General features: G+C 35.9%; 1 protein-coding gene across 1 annotated transcript in view; it reads left to right on the top strand.

The window, feature by feature from the left end:
• Positions 1-17,599, top strand: part of KPNA4 (karyopherin subunit alpha 4) — a 57,990-nt gene that overhangs the window by 8,376 nt on the left and 32,015 nt on the right. The gene's annotated exons all lie outside the window — the stretch shown is intronic.

A 17,599-nucleotide genomic window follows, 5' to 3' on the forward strand; every position in this document is an offset into this window, starting at 1 on the left:
TTACAGCTTGGTGACATTGCCTTAATTCATGCTAAAGCACCAGCGGCTTTACCTATTACAGTGCAGTACAGTGCAAATGTTAACATAATAAAAAAAAAATTAGTAGTAGTAATTTAAGAAAATAGTTTTGACCTTGTGGACCCTCTGAAAAGGTCTCAGTGTCCCCACAGGGGCCCACTGACCACACTTTGAGAATCACTGTCTGTGTTTATTATTGTTGCTTCTGTTATAGGTGATTGTCACTTTTAATTAATAAAAGACTCTTGAAAGGCTTTATAGTATCACAGTTAAATAACATGGACTATGGAGTCACACCTGGATTTGAACCCTAGTTCCTCTGTTTAATAGTTATGGAAGTTAACTTAATCTCTTTAAACTACTTAAATGCTTAATAGTGCTTGGCATATAGTGCAGGTAGAGTGAATGGTGGCTATTTTTATTTCTACCAACTTGCTTCATCATACATTACATCCAAATAACCCCCTGTATTCCCTGTCAGATTAACATTTTGTTTGCAGTTCCTTTTGTACCACTGTGCACCATAATTCAAATCACATCACATGAATTGGAGAAGGCTTCTTTTTCCCTTCATTAGCGCTCAAGTGAAAGCCTACTTTCTCCTGCATGCTTAACCAAATTGTCACAGAATTACTAGTTTCTGACTTCATTTCTCTAATCCTGTGTTGTAAGTAGGTTAGTAAATACTTTATGAAGATTTTGTAACTGTTGTCCCATAAGACTGTAAATTTAACCAGAAAATAGCTCTTATTCACACTATTTGGTACACGTAATGAAAAATGGTTTAAGGCCATACACATTTACTGGTACTACAAGATTAGCTTGATTGTTTACAATGCTGAACTGTTTTCTGTTACTGTTTGTTTACTGTTAGGACAAAATTTGATTAGCTATCGCTCTTACCCTAAATTTAATTTACATTGAACTTAATGTAAATTACATTTTCAATAATGGTATATTTTGGCAAACCTGAAATTTCTTTAAATTTGTATTAACAAAAGTCAGAATCCTAAGATAATGTGGTGTTTCATAATTTGGTGATAGACATATTTTTAATATTAGAAAGCAAATTACGTTCTGTCTCAGTTTCTAGTTCTTTAAATGAAAGCTTTAGTTGCCCAGTATCTACTCTTAATACTTGTTTCAGTTTTTACAGCATGTATGGTTCCTTAAAGTAAGTGTTATGTGAATTTAGTTACAGTAGTTGTATCCTGAAGGCCCTACAGCTAGTCTCTACCTGGTTGTATTAAACGATCCTAACCTTTTTGCCACCCATCCTGCCTATTCCCCTGTTCCTCTTTAGCCACTTTCAGCTGTTGCAGGTCCAGAAAAGAAGAAAGCAAAATAAAGTCTTAAGATTTTTGAATAATTGTTACATTACTCTTGGTTCTTTAGTGATTATGAAACCCCATATTTTCTGTCTTTGTTTAGAATAGTGGCTTTAAATACCATAAACTCTTTTTCCATAATGTTGATATTAAAAGTTAGGTCTCATAGCTTCAGGCTGAAAGAGCTGACTTTTTAATATTATACAGTTTTGTTTTGGGGAACAGAAACCCAGCTCAAATTAGTTAAAGCAAAGTGGGGAATCTGGCTCTCATAACCCAGTAAGTTCGAAGACATAGCTCACATTATAAGAGTTCTAATGAAAGTCTAGGGAGGACTCTGATTGATCAAGATTTGATTGCATACTTACACCTGAATTAATCACTGTGGGCAGAGGAATGTGGTTCTGTGATTGGCCAGCACAAAGTCATGTGCCATAGGCCAGCTGTGTGTGTGTGTGGGGGGGTGCTTTTGTTGGGGGAGGGTGTTGGTACCTCCACTTAAACCACAGGTTTCTCCAAAGAATGAGGGGTCTGTCTGTTAGAGTAAGAAGAACGGAAGAAAAAACCTATTGAAGACAAAATTATAAAGCACTACCATCCAATACAGATGTAGAATGGTTTCTTATTTTGCCTTTGACTATTATGTAGAGGTGTTCACAGGTATAGCTACATAATTGAGTTCATTGTTGATCAACTGTTTTCTCAAACGTCTTATATCAGAGTTTTCACACATTTTTCTCTTAATGTCTTGAATAATTTTTCCCAATTCCCTTTTGTTGTCCAGCTTTAAAATGGTATTATCTTTAAATTATGACAAAGCTTATTTAGGACCAATAAACAAGTATGATCCAACAGCATTAGTCATTAAGCTGAAAACCATAATGAGATACCAGTTCACACCTACTAGCATAGCTGTAAGCAAAAAGATAGACAATAACAGGTGTTGATGAGGATGTGGAGAAAGTGGAACCCTCATACATGGCTGATGAGAATGTAAAATGGTGCAGCCGCTTTGGAATGCAGTTTGGCAGTTCCTTAAAAAGTTAAAGGGTTAACATGTGACCCAGCAGTTCCACTCCTAGGTATAAAACCCAAAAGAATTGAAAACAAGTGTCTGCACAAAAACTTGTACATGAATGTTCATAGTAGCATTATCTAAAATAGGCAAAACATGGAAACAACCCAAATGTCCATCAACTGATGAATTGATAAACAAAACCTGGATATGCATACAGTGGAATATTATTCTACCATAAAAAGGAATGAAGTACTGCTACATACTACTACATGGATGAACCTTGAAAAAATGCTAAGAAGCCAGTCACAAAAGATCACATATTCTGTAATTCCATTTATACGAAATGTCCAGGATAGGCAAATCCAAAGAGACAAAGTTGATTAGTGATTGCCAAGGCCTTGGGACAAGGGGCACACGGGGACTGGCTGCTAATAGGTATAGGGCTTTTTGTGGTGAAGAATATGATCTGGAATTGGATGGTGGTGATTGATGTGCAACTTTGTGAATATATTAAAAACCACAGAATTTTACACTTTAAATGAGTGAATTTTATAGTATGTGAATTATATTTCACTAAAGTTGTAGCTTAATTAAGAGAAATAAGTAGGGATTGTGGCAACTTTCTACTACCTAAGGGTCACAGGTGAACTCTTGGCAGCTCTTTTTCACTCACTTTTCATCTACCCTTCCCTGTATTGAATTCATTTGTTCGGCAAATAATTACTCAGTTTCTGTGTCTGAGGTTCTGTTGTAAGCAGTGAGGCTAGAGCAATGAATAACACAGGCTAAATTCCTATTCTCATGGTTTTACATTCTAGAAGGTCAAGATTTCTCAGATCCCTGCTCTAAACTGACCCTGTGGTGATATTTAACCACTGTGAGCTAGTGTTGTAGTAGATCCCTTATCTTTCTTTCCTAAACTCAAATTTATAATAAATAACATACCTTAAATTTGAAAGGAAAGGATATCCTAAATGTGTGGCATCCAGTAACTCTTCCCTTAAGATTTGTGGAAAAGGTTGATTTTTAGAATGAGAAGACCTAGGATTGCATCTCATGAGCTATATGCCATCAGGAAAGCTTTATAATAATTTTTTTAGCCTCAATTTCTGTAAAATTAAAATCCCACTTTAGTGGATACTTTCTTTGATTAAGCTTTTAAAAATGCAAGGAATAGGGACTTCCCTGGCGGTCCAGTGGTTAGGACTCGGCGCTTTCACTGCTGAGGGGCCTGGGTTCAGTCCCTGGTCGGGGAATTAAGATCCCCCAAGCCGCTACGCGGCCAAAAAAAAAAAAAGAGAGAGAGAGAATGCAAGGAACACCCTTATTCAGACTATGTCAAATAAGGGTAGGGTGTTAGGAACATTAAGGAACCAGTTCTCCCATTATCCCAGATATTTCAGGTAGGAGTATCTTGGTAGGAATTCATGGATCTTTGCTCTACTGTTCTGCCAGCCACTAATTCAGCTACTAAATTTTATTTTTCCTAGGTACTGACTCTCTTAGTCTTTATATAATCTTCGTGTTGAATTACTGAGAGAATTTGCTTATGCTGATAAGCTCTGCCCAAACTGAGGCAGATTGTTTTTACTGCTGGCCTGCTTATGGATTGGCTTTTCCCCTTCACCTCCTCCACCAGTCACCTGTGGTGTGGGGAAGAGGGGTGTCACATAAGTAACACCCTTTGCTGGCTTTGCAACAACATCCCTGGAAAGAGAAGTTTCTCTATGATAAGGTTGTAAGTATGACTGTTATTTAGTCAATGTCACTCCATTCTTAACTTTTCTGTTTGCTTTGTACTCACTGTTAAAATCTGGGGCAAATCATTATTACTTCATCTCTACAGTGGTTGCCTTATTTCTGCTATTGCTCTGCTCTAATTCATAAAATAACCAGCGTGGTTCTTTTAAAAAATAAGTAAATCATATCAACGCTCCTCCTCTGCTTCAGTTGCATCCCACCACATTTAGCTTTCAAACTCCTTACTGAGACCCTTAAGACCTTGCCAGATCTGGTCCCTGTCTCCTTCTCCTACCTCTCTCACTTATTATCTCCTTTTACTATGCTCTCACTCATCTTCTTTTAATTCCTCTAACTCTAACACATTAATAGCCCTCTCTTCTTCAGGCCTTTCACACATGCTGCTCACATGTCAGAATGCCCTTCCCACTCCCTTTATCTTCATCCCCTTTCCTTCGCCTGCCTGGTTATTTCTCATCTTTTGAATCTTCAATATCATTTACTTAGAGGCCATCCCTGAACAGGCTAGTTGAAAGTTAAATCCCACTGTTGTTTTCCTTAAGAATACGTATCATAGGGCTTCCCTGGTGGCGCAGTGGTTAAGAATCTGCCTGCCAATGCAGGGGACACGGGTTCGAGCCCTGGTCTGGGAAGATCCCACATGCCGCGGAGCGACTAAGCCCGTGAGCCACAACTACTGAGCCTGCGCGTCTGGAGCCTGTGCTCCGCAACGGGAGAGGCCCGCGCACCGCGATGAAGAGTAGCCCCCGCTCGCTGCAACTGGAGAAAGCCCTCGCACAGAAACGAAGACCCAACACAGCCAAAAATAAATATAAATAAATAAATAAATTTATTAAAAAAAAAAAAAGAATACGTATCATAATTTGTTAGTGTATTTACTCAATGTTAAATTCTCCCATCAGACTATAAGCTCCCTGAGAGTATGAACCTTGTCTATTTTGTATACCACTCTATTCTTAATTCTTGTCACAGAGCCTGGCAGATAAGTGGCACTTAAGTAAATACTTGTGGAAATCAAAGGCAACTTTAAAAAAGAAAAAAAAAAAAGAGAGTCATGTACTCTGATTAGAATTAGTGACTAAATCAAATTTTTCAAATCAAGTTAATTTTTCTCTTTTTAAAAATGTTTATTTATTTATTTATTTTGGCTGCGCTGGGGCTTTGTTGCAGCATGTGGGATCTTCGTTGCAGCGTGTGGGCTTCTTAGTTGCAGCATGCGGGCTTCTTAGTTGCGGCATGCGGGCTTCTTAGTTGCGGCACTCAGGCTTCTTAGTTGCGGCATGCGGGCTTCTTAGTTGTGGCATGTATGTAGGATCTAGTTCCCGGACCAGAAATTAAACCTGGGCCCCCTGTATTGGGAGCTCAGAGTCTTACCCACTGGACCATCAGGAAAGTCCCAAGTTAATTTTTTTCTCTTGAAATGGTAATGGCATGGTAGTTGTAGAAATTTTTTAGAAAAATGGAAAAATAAAATAATCCTCCATAATCTTACTGCTATTAATCTTTTGGAATGTTTCCTTTTTCTTGTGTACATTTTGAAATATATTTGGACTTAATTTGGGTTCTAATGAGAATAACTCATAGTAGAATATAGCAAAGTTTCTCAAGTTTGGCACTATTGACATGTTGGGCCAGATAATTCTTTGTTGTGGGAAACTTCCCTGTGCGTTGTAGGATGTTTAGCAGCATCCCTTGCCTCTGCCCATTTGATGCCAGTAGCATGTCTGTCCCCTTCCCCCCAAGTTGTAAAAACCAAAATTGTCTCCAGAAATTACCAAATGTCTCCTGAGTGGCAAAATCACCCTGGGTGAGAACCATTGGGACACAGTCTTGTGGGATATAAAATTAACAAACACTAACAAGGAACAACCTGAAAAGGAAATTGAGAGGCATACCCATTTACAGTAGCATCAAAAGGAATAAAATACTTAGGAATAAAACTAACCAATGAGAAGAAAAACTTTTACACTGAAAACTGTAAAATGTTGCTGAAAGAAATTAAAGGGGACACAAATAAATGGAAAGGCATACTGTGTTCATGGATTGAAAGACTTATTATTGTTAAATGTCTGTACTACCCAAAGTGATCTACAGATTTAATGCAGTCTCTATCAAAATCTCAGTGGTATTATTTGTAGAAATAGAAAAATCCATCTTAAAATTCATGTGGTATCTCAGCGGGCCCTAAATAGCCAAAAGTAATCTTGAAAAAGAAGATAAAGTTGGAGGTCTCATACTTCCTTATTTTAAAACTTAGTACAAAGCTACAGTAATGAAAACTGTGGTATTTGCATAAAGTCAGACATATAGACCAATGGAATAGAATGGGGAGCCCAGAAATAAACCCTAGCATGTATGGGCAAATGATTTTTGGTGAGGGTGCCAAGACCATTCAGTGGTAAAAGGACAGTCTTTTCAACAAATGGTGCTGGGAATATTTGATATCCACAAGCAAAAGAATGAAGTTGGACCCTAACCTAACGCCATATACAAAAAATAACTCAAAATGTATCAAGAGCCTAAATATAAGACAAAACAATAAAACTCTTAGAAGAAAACATAGGACAAAGGCTTCATGACATGAAACTAGCAGTGATTTCTTGGATATGACACCAAAAGCATAGGTGACAAAAGAGAAAATAGGTAAATTGGACTACATCAAACGTTAACATTTCTGTACATAAAAGGACCCAGTCAACGTTGTGAGAAGGCAACTGGCGGAATGGGAGAAAATACTTGCACATCTAATATGTGGTTAATATCCAGAATATATAAAGAACTCCTACAACTCAATAACAAAAAAAAAACCTCTATTTTAAAATGGGCAAAGGATTTGAATAAACATATCTTCAAAGAAGATATACAGGTGGCCAACAAGCATATGAAAAGGTGTTCAATATTACTAGTTATTGAGGAAATGCAGATCAAAACCACAATGGGATACCACCTCATACCCATTAGAATGACTACTGAAAAAACAAAATCCAAAAAAAAAAAAAAAACAACCCCAGAAAATAACAAGCGTTGATGAAGACGTGGAGAAATTGGTACCATGGTACACTGTTGGTGAGAATGCAAAATGGTTCAGCCACTATGGAAAATGGTACGGTGATTCCTCAAAAAATTAAAAATAGAATTACCATATGACCCAGCAACTCCACTCCTGGGTTCAGAATATACCCAAAAGAATTGAAAAGGACTTGAAAGAGGTATTTGTACCCTTAATAGTCATAGCAGCATTATCTGCAGTAGTCAAAAGGTGGAAGCAAACCAAGTGTCCTTCAGTGGGTGAATGGACAAATAAAATGTGGTATATGCATGCAATGGAATATTCTCACTTAAGAAGAAAGGAAATTCTGGCACGTTACAATGTGGGTGAAACTTGAAGCCATTATGCTAAGTCACAAAAAGCAAAAATTGTACAATTCCACTTACATTAGGTACCTAGAATAGCAAAATTCATAGAAACAGAAAGTAGCTTAATGGTTGCCGGGGGGAAGGGGAAATAGGGAGTTGATGTTTAATAGGTTATAGGGTTTCAGTTTATTGAGATGAAAAGGGTTTTGGACATCGGGTGCACAAAAATGTGAATGTACTTTACTGAACTCTTCACTTAAGAATTAGTACGATGGCAAATTTTACATTTTTTAATAAAAATTTTTTTGTTAAAAATGGTTATGATAGTACATTTTATGTCGTGTATTTTACCACAATTTAAAAAGAAAGAAAAAACACTTGACAACCAATGTTAGTGAGGATGTGGAGCAAGGGGAAGTCTCATTCATTGCTGGTGGGAATACAAATTGGTACAGCCACGTTGAAAGACAGTTTGGCAAGGTTTCTTACCAAACTGAACATACTCTTACCATACAGTTCATTAATCACACTCTTTGGTTTTTATGCAAATGAAGGTAAGTAAACTATGATACATTGAGACAATGGAATATTTTTCAGCACTAAGAAAAAATGTTCTATCAAACTATGAAAAGACATGGAAGAAGCTTAAATATATACTACTAAATGAAAGATGCCAATCTAAAAAGGCCACCTACTGTATGATTCCAACTATATGACATTCTGGAAAAGGCAAAAGTGTAGAGACAGTGAAAGATCAGTGGTTTCCAGAGACTGTAGGCAGAGTACAGAGGATTTTTAGGGCAGTGAAACTAATCTGTATGATACTATAATAATGGTAGATACATGTTATTTTACATTTGTCAAAACCTGTAGAATGTACTCTAATGTAAACTATGGACTTTGGGTGATAGTGATATGTCATAGGTTCATCATTTGTAACAAAGGTACCACCCTGGTACAGAATGTTGATAGTGGAGGAGGGGCGAGGAATACATGGGAACTCTGTACTTTCTGTTCAGTTTTTCTGTGGGCTTAAAACTGCTCTAAAGTTTACTTTTCAAAAAGGTATGTATGGCATGATATTATTCATATTAAATGTATTAAAACTATTATAGATGTGTTGATATACAGTCAAAACACTCATGAGAATTCAGAAAAATGGTTGCTTCTGGGGAGGCAAAAGGGGAAAAGGAGTGGAGAGGGTTGAGGTTGGAATGAGGTTTCAGCAGTATCTGCAACACTTAGAAATTCTTATTTCTTTAAAAAATAAAGCAAATAGGACAAAATAGTGATATTTATTGATACATGAGTATCTTATGATTTTCTCTACTTTTTTGTATATTTGACATTTTTAAAAAATAATTTCATACTTAGAAGTGGTTAATTTGGGAATATATATGTTAAAATGTAGTCTACTTCATTGACTGCATTGATGGAGGGGGAACCATTATTTACACAAATTTAGTCTTGTCCTGAAATATACGACCTAGTCAGAAATAAGACTGCTTGCAGAGTGGCTTAAGAGAACAAGGAAGGGCTAGAGAGTGGGGTTTGTTTTCATTTGGAGAAATCTGTGTTGTGTAGATACCAGAGCTCACCTTTGGTTCTGTAATTTATTCAGGTACAGTACTGTAGCACAGTAAATAACATGTGGGTTAGAAGCTTTGAGTCTTGGGTAGTATTTTTCAGCTTATTAAGTGTCCAGGGATGGGAATAAATGGTAACAGGAACAGACCAGGATTCATAGTAGATTTGGGGTGGGATTCATAGTAGATCTGTGATGACAAGCCATATTAAATTATATTATTATTATATTATATTAATTATATTATAAATTATATTTAATTTATATTAAATTATAAAGTAAATATACAGTAATCTGTTGGTTCTCAGTCCTCATCTTATTTGACCTAACAGTACCATTTGACATAGTTAATTATGTATGCTTCCTTGAAAAGTAATTTTTTTTCACTTGATTCCAGATTTGCACAGATTCCTATTGCCTTCTGTCTCACTGACTGTTCCTTCTTAGTCCTCTGCCCCTTAATATTTAAAGTGCCTGAAGTTATGCTCACTCTGTAGATAATCTTATCAAATCACCTGGTTTTAAATACGATTTATACACAGCCAGCTTTCTCAGTTGGTATTTTTAGTCCTAACCTCTTCCTTGAAGCCTAGGCTCACACTGACTTCTTGACTCATTTTGATTCATTATAAGTATATTAAGCTTAGCATGTTCAAAAGTCATATTACTCCCCAAACCTGCTTATCATTCAGTCTGCCCCATCTCAGTAAATGGTAGTTCCATCTTTCACTTACTTGGACCAAAAACCTTCCATTCCTCATTGTTTCCTCTCTTTCACAGTCTTATCCAGCCCATTAATTAGCAAATTTTGTAGATTCAGTCTTCGGAATATATCAATCTTCAGAATCCGCATCTCGTATCTCCTCTGCTATCACTCTGCTCCAAACTATTATGTCTTATCTGGATTACTACAGTTATGGTGTATTCCCAACACAGCAGCTGGAATGATTCTGTTTTTTTTTTTTTTTTAAGTATGTAATGCTTAAAATTGATTCTGTTTTAAGTCAGAGTATGATGGCTCCTTTGCTCAAAACCCATCAGTGGCTTTCCATCGCACTAAGAGTAAATGCCAAAATCTTTACAGTGGCCATCCATTTCCTTCTCCTCTGTTCATTGCATGTCAGCCACCTGGACTCTTTGCCTTTCCTTTTCTCTCATGTCTGGTCCTTTTTTACTTGCTAATTCCTCTGCCTTGAATACTTTCTGCCAAATTACCAGCATGGCTTGCTTACTCATCTTAAGGTCTTTACTTAAAAATATCCCTCTTCTTGGGACTTTCCTGGTGGTTCAGTGGTTAAGACTCCACGCTCCCAATGCAGCGGCCCCAGGTTCAATCCCTGGTCAGGGAACTAGATCCTGCACGCTGCAACTAAGACCTGGAGGAGCCAAATAAATATTTTTTAAACATTTTTTTTTAAGTTAAAAAAAAATCCACTTTCTTGGCTTTATATTTTTTCTCTCTAATATTTGTCACTATCTAACATACTATATATTTTAGTTTTATTTATTGTCTTTCCCCACACTAGGTTCTGTGAAGACAGAGATTTTTATCCTTTAGTTCCCTGCTGTGTCCTTAACACTGAGAACAGTTTATGGTATATAATGGTCAGTAAACATTTGTTGGGTGAATTACTGGCTTTTTGTGTAGATGTACACATCTGTTTAGTATGTGAGCATAATTAGAGTTAATGCTTCTCAAATGGTGTTTTAGTAAAGTAATTCAGTGATTTGCCTTTTAATGAAGTTTTTCTGTTGCCATTGTGAAAGTCTTTGAACGTAAGTTCACAAAGAAAAATTAATATTTTGAAAATACTGAGGAAAAAGAAGGAAAAGTAGCTTATTTGAAGAGATATGCAACAGAAGCAGACCTAGAATGAAAAGGTAGTATGGTCTAGTATAAAGAACATTGGTCTGGGGCCAGGATAATCTGAGCCTTGGACAAGTCACTATAAAATGAGATAGTTAAATGATTTCTATTTTTTCCAGTTTACAAAATCCTACAATGATATTTGTATAGATTTTTCTGTAACAAAACCATGAATTTGAATTGATTATATTCATAAAATATACGTACAAGGAAAATATTCCTTAATCTGCTTTTCATGTTTTATTTTAATCTGATCTTGTTTTGTAAATGGAAATAATAATTGGTTTTCTCATGTGAGAATGCACCAAATAAGCAGAGATAGCAGATTTCTTTAGCAGTGTTGTAAAGCTTGGGTTCTGTTGACTTCCTTAACTTGGTTGAATCTCGTTTGGTTTCCTGTTCTTCATAGTTTTTCCCAATGTCTTTCCCGTATGTTTTCTTCAACTTGTTATTCAGTCAGTTCCTGAAATTGTATTTCTTCTATAAAGTACTCAAAACCTTTGAAGAGAAATGATCACTCTTGCCAGGTTTTTTTTTGATCAGTCTCATTCTAAAAGAGAGGGGAGTACCTTCCCTTTTGCTCATATAAAATTCAAACATGTATTGTTTGGTATAACAGGTTTCTCTATGTGTTGTCCTTAATCACTTTCTATGTGATTCTGAAAGTTCACCTTGCAACATTTCCCATCTTTGCGAGGGTTGGTCATATGTGTCTCACCAAACTTATGGTCATTTCTTAACCTTTTTTCTTTCCCTACCAAACACCTCCTCCTTGCCAGCAACAGACATGCACAGACACACATACACACAGAGTTCATTTGTTTGGTAATGATCTCTGTTACCAAATCTATTGAAAGCTCAATGATTTCCATGTCCTTTTGTCATTTGCAGCATAATTTAAGGCCAAAAAAACACAGAGCAGCGATGCCAGAGCCACACAATATCTTTTCATTGTTTAGAATTTTGAGCTATGGCTTTCTCAGTATTCTTAGCATAGAAGTTATTGCCATGGGTAGCAACTTGTACTAATGGCAATTTTAAATATTTTTGTGACTTTGTTTTTTGAAGTTGATAACATTGATACAATTTTTGAGACATAAAAGATGTTAGAATCCCTTCACTCTACAGATGAAGGAATTAATGCCCATAAACATGGTAACTTGACTAAGATTACAGTAATAAAAGGTAGAGCTGGGACTAGTAGCCATATACTAGTAGTTTAGCCATATGGTAGTTACCTATCCTGGGGGGAGACATGTATGTATTCATGTATTTTCTCCTCTGTTTGTGTGTATATACACCTCTTGTACAAGGTAGGTGAATATAGAAAACTTAGGAAATTTAACTTTTTCCTTTTCTTCTTACCTTTGTTTTCTAACTTTTCCAAATAGATATGTATAACTTTTGAATTTAATGTATTTCCCTGTTGTTTGAATATTGATTAGATAGTGAAACTCTACTGCAATGCCATTCCTTAGAGTTAACAACTATTAACAGTTTCTAACATTTTTGTGATTTTTATCTTTTTTTTAATTTATTTTTTGGCTGCGTTGGGTTTTCGTTGCTGCGTGTGGGCTTTCTCTAGTTGCAGTGAGCAGGGGCTACTCTTCGTTGCGGTGCGCGGGCTTCTCATTGTGGTGGCTTCTCTTGTTGCGGAGCACGGGCCCTAGAGCACGTGGGCTTCAGTAGTTGTGGAGCATGGGCTCAGTAGTTGTGGCTCATGGGCTTTAAAGCGCAGGCTCGGTAGTTGTGGCGCACAGGCTTAGTTGCTCCACGACATGTGGAATCTTCCCGGACCAGGGCTTGAACCTGTGTCCCCAGCATTGGCAGGCGGACTCTTAACCACTGTGCCACCAGGGAAGTCCCTTTGTGATTTTTAAAAAAGTACATTCATGTAATTTAATAAATTTAATAAGTTAAATTTCAGTGCTTATAATTTACATGTGGATCATTTTAAAGTATGGTATCTCTAGATTCGAATTATTTCTTAAAACTGCTCCAAAAGCTTGCCAAGGTTAAATCTGGCCTCCTACAGTGAATTTACTTTTAAACTTCTCTTATACTCAACCTCCATTCATCTTTTTACTTGTCAGAGGTAAGAACTTGATTCTGCTTATGAAGACTTTTGTCTATCACTAGTAGTGCTAATTAGAACTTTTCTCTCCTACTGCTGCTATTAATAAATATTATCGCTGAGAAATAAATCCACAGTTTGAGCAAGCATATAACGTTTAAGCATTTAACATTAAGCATTTAACTTTTTATTGTCATAAATGTGAAGTTCGAATTTATTTGCTAATCACCTGCAATTTAACAACATATATGCTATTTGGCAAAGGCATAAATAAGCACCATAATGACTGCTGCTGGAGAGATCAACAAGTGGAGATGAGAGGAGGGAGAAATAGGTAAAAAATGGGAAAACAGACTTTTATAGTTATTTATTTTTAGCATTTGGTTTACCATATTTATTGGGTTAAACAGCTGTTGTACTTATGTTTAGGATGCGATGGTTATTTAGGTTGAAAACACTAGTAACTCACTTTTAATTCTCTCTTGTTGTATATGCTCTATTTTCTACCTGAAATGCCTGTCTCTAACTGAATTTCCATTCAGTCTTAAAGATTCAGCTTATATTTCATCAGCTTATATTTCATCTCTATTACATAGTCTCTCTGCTGTTAAGATTCGTATGCACGTTATAACACATTACATATATTTAAATGAATAAAGTCAAGTAACATTTAGAATGGTGTTTGGCACCCAATGTTTGCTAAATGTTAGGCCTTATTACTATTTTATTAAATTGTACTTTTTTGTCATAAGAGTACTACCTCCTTAAGGCCATGGATATGCTATGTCTGGTCCATCCTTGTATTTCTCGTGATTGGCAAGTAGGTGATTAATAAATATTTGAATAATTGAGTGTGTGCTTTTTAGCAGGCTCTAAGTAGTAATACAGTAGTAATCCACGTTGGGGGGAGGATTTGTGTGTGTGTGTGTGTGTGTGTAACTTTTTAAAAACTGCTTTATTGGGGTATAGTTCACTTTGCATAAAATTCACACATTTTAAGTATACAATTAAATGATTTTTAGCAAATTTTCAGAGTTGTGCTAACATTACTACATACCAATTTTAAAATATAGCTCATCACTTCACAAAAGATCTTATGCCTGGTAAATTTTTTTATTCTTTTGCTTTTTTGTGCTATTATCTAAGTATCAGTATTCCTAGGGTAAAAATGACAGGCTGGATGAAATAAAATCAAAGTATTATATTCCTTACCTTTGAATGACTAACTTGAGAATTTTCTTTAAACGTTTTTCTCTAGTAAGACTTACTGAGTCCTTACTGATCTAAACCCTAACTTCTTACTCAAGAAAATTTAAACCGTTCAGTTTCATACAGTATATTATTACATCATCATATCTTAAATTAATAGTGTTTAAAGTTTTAAAGAAAACAGTATATTATATGGATAAAAAGTGACTTAGAAATTAACTAGCCATAAATTGGAAAGAAAGTACTCTACTTTTCACCCCATTGGAGCAGAGAAAGTAATTAATCCCTAGAACCTAGCACAGTAATGGATACATAGTAATTATTTGTTAATTTTAAAAACTACATACCTATTAAATGGAAATACCATTCTGTGTTCTGTAAGATTCACTTGTTTGAATTTTTTGACAATTTCTTGTTCCCTTTTGCCTGAATTTAGAACTTTGAAGCTGTATTACAAGCAAAGAAATATAAAAATTCTGGATGATCAGAGCAGCCTGAACTCTACTCTTTATTGGGGGTGGGGGGCTGGAGGCGGGCACCCTCTACAGCCTTTGTTTTTTAGATAGTCTTTGGCCTATAAATAAGCCTTTGGCCAGTTTGGCAGCCTTTTGGAATTCTGATTGACAGCTTACTGCATCAGTTAAGTCATGCGAATCCAGAACTATTCTATTTGTATGTAGTATGTAAAAACCCTGCTCTTTAAGATAAGTTAAGATTTAGAAAAAGAAGCCTTGTAAATCCCTTTCATGAGACCTCAGAGAAATAAAAGTCTTTCTTGATTCGAGATGGGGTTGTGATTTGAAAATGTCTAAATATCTAATACCACTTTTAAGACACTTTGTTTTTTGCAATAAAAAACATGGGTAAATGCTGCCAGGTTGTTGCGTAGGATATCTTTCTATCTTACTATTTCATTCAATCTTCTCTTTACCTTGGAGGTAACAGCTTTCTCTCAAGAGAAGAAAACTCTTTCTTGCTGTATTATAAAGAGGTTGTCAGTTCTTTTATTTTGCAACTATTTCTGTGGATAGTAATAGCCCAAAGCTTATGTCACAGCAACTACAGTGCTAAATTGTCTTGATAAATCCTTTATTAAGAGTTTCAAATTATCAGAAACTCCAAATTTAATAAGTAAGATGTACTAAAATGGGGAAAAATTGTGTAAATAAATATTTAGGTCAATATATAGCAGGTGTTTAGGATTTATTAATAGTTTGCTTTATTAAGAAGTTAAAGCCCATTCATTGTACATTAATCCCACTTCTTTAGATGGGATTAGAGACTAGACTAGAAATAATCTCTGTCCCTCAAAAGTCTACCTTTTACTGAACAAATCTTTTAAGTAGTACATTTTGCAGATTTTATTTTCTGTGAGAAACAGGAGATAGTTTTATGTTATTGTTTATTTGAATTATTTATTGTTTTTGTATTGTGATACAGCAAAAGCGCATTGTCTTGATAATAGTACTTTTGCTTTGGAATGAACCATAGGCTCTAAAATTGGCTTGAACTCTATTTGACTTTAAGACTTGTGGGAGACAATATGGCATAGTGGTTAACTGGCTTTGTATGAGACTGTCTGAATTCTAATCCTGGCTGTCCCACTTCTAGGCATGTAGCCTTGGCCAAGTAGTTTAACTTCTCTAAACCTCAGTTTCCTTACTTGTAAAAAGAAAAATATTTCTTCTTACTTCTTAAAGGCTGTAATGATTAAACTATGGTGAATATTGAAACTCTTGTTGTAATACTTGTCTAATTATTTTTATTCATTTTGCAGCCTATCTTATTAGTATTTTTTAATTATCTTGGTATTTTTATTTTATTTTAATATTTATTTATTTAATATTTATTTATTTATTTATTTATTTTGGCTGCACTGAGTCTTAGTTGCAGCATCAGGCTTCTTAGTTGCAGCATGCAGGCTTCTTAGTTGCGGCATGCATGCAGGATCTAGTTCCCTGACCAGGGATCGAACCCGGGCCCCCTGCATTGGGAGCTCGGAGTCCATTTTCTTAGCAGTTGCTGTACAGTGTATTAGAAAAGGCCTTGAAGAGAGAATTTCCAGTGCATTAGAGGAATAGCAAAGTTAGTGAGGATACAGCAGAATGAATGGAGAGAATGATAGGAGCTGAGATCTTAGAGGTGGTAACCAGGACGGTGGTGAGGTGGGAAGACTTAAGCCATTATAATGACTGGGCATTTACTCCAAAGTGGAGAGCCATTGGATGGTTTTGAAGAGGGGAGTAACATGACCTGATTGACTTTTTAGAAAGGAGTTCTAAAAAGGAGAAAGGAGTTCCTTACTGAGCCCTTATTCCCATGGAGTCTATGGGTGGAATTCAGGAGGTCCCCTGAACTTAGAAAAAAATTAATTACATCTTTGTTTTCACTAACTTCTAACTGAAACAGTATTCCCTTCAGTTAATAATGTAGCCAGTAAACCTCAGTAGTTATTAAAGTTACCTGTGATTTTTGTCACCACCAATAAAAATCAGATTATTGTTGCAAAATATGTTTCACCTAGTATCTTATCCAGTGCAATGGGCTTTCTCTAGTTGCAGCGAGCGAGGGCTACTCTTCATCGTGGTGGCTTCTCTTGTTGCGGAGCACAGGCTCTAGGCTCACAGGCTTCAGTAGTTGTGGCTCGCGGGCTCTAGAATGCAGGCTTAGTAGTTGTGGCACGCGGGCTTAGTTGTTCCGTGGCATGTGGGATCTTCCCGGACCAGGGCTCGAACCTGTGTCCCCTGCATTGGCAGGCGGGTTCTTAACCACTGCACCACCATGGAAGTCCTCTATGTTAGGTAACTTTAAAATGAGAAAAACACTTTAAAAAACAGAATGGTTACAGTATGTGGTAGAATAATTAATGTGCTTCTTAGGGAGAATGAAATAGATCTGCCTATACCACCATGGAAGATCTTTACGATCTTTAAATAAATAAACAAAAATAAGGTGAAGATCAGGATAAATAGATAAGTGTGTCAAAATCATAGTAAATCTAACAATGTTTACCTTTAGAGAAAGAAACTATGAATGGGCAGCAAGGTTCTCTCCCCTTCCCCCACTCCCCCTTTTTTAAAGCAGTTGCATTTACTAACCTTATACATATATTAGTTTTTAAATAGGGAGTTCATATGGGGGGGTGAGATTACCTTGTATATATATTACTTTTTAAATAGGAAGTTCATATAGGGGGTGAGATTATGGGTTCTTTTACTCTTTGTACCTTTGTATTTTTAATAATTCTTATGTTACAGTTTAAAATTTTTATGATATATCCAATATGTTATAGCTCCATTAATAATTTCAAAGTGATGTTCAGTATTTGAGAATGTGAATATGAAATGAAGATAGGAAATCATCTATATAATATAATCTTTAT

This window comes from Eubalaena glacialis, chromosome 6, assembly GCF_028564815.1.
Source record: "Eubalaena glacialis isolate mEubGla1 chromosome 6, mEubGla1.1.hap2.+ XY, whole genome shotgun sequence".
NCBI classification, from domain to species: Eukaryota; Metazoa; Chordata; class Mammalia; order Artiodactyla; family Balaenidae; genus Eubalaena; species Eubalaena glacialis.